Consider the following 357-nt stretch of genomic DNA (forward strand, 5'->3'; position numbering starts at 1 on the left):
ATATATATATATATATATATATATATATATATATATATATATATATATATATATATATATATATATATATATATATATATATAATTTATGAAAGAAATGTGAAGATTTGGATCTTAATTATTATTTATTGCACCTGACTAAATATAAAAAAATACTTTTGCCCAGCACTGTAAGTCGCTTAAGAGCTGGAGTGTGTACCCTTGCTGGTATACTCAGCCTTGTTAGCGTTCTGTCACTTCGCTCTGAGTAATAATGTGGCTAAACATGTTTCTCCACACACACACACCCCAAGCCCCTACACACACTTTTTTTTTTTTCTTTTTTTGTTTAAACTATTTTGCCAACATTCCTAACCAT

Source organism: Poecilia latipinna, unplaced genomic scaffold (assembly GCF_001443285.1).
Source record: "Poecilia latipinna isolate Pla-1442-1.1 unplaced genomic scaffold, P_latipinna-1.0 Scaffold255, whole genome shotgun sequence".
In the NCBI taxonomy this organism is placed as follows: Eukaryota; Metazoa; Chordata; class Actinopteri; order Cyprinodontiformes; family Poeciliidae; genus Poecilia; species Poecilia latipinna.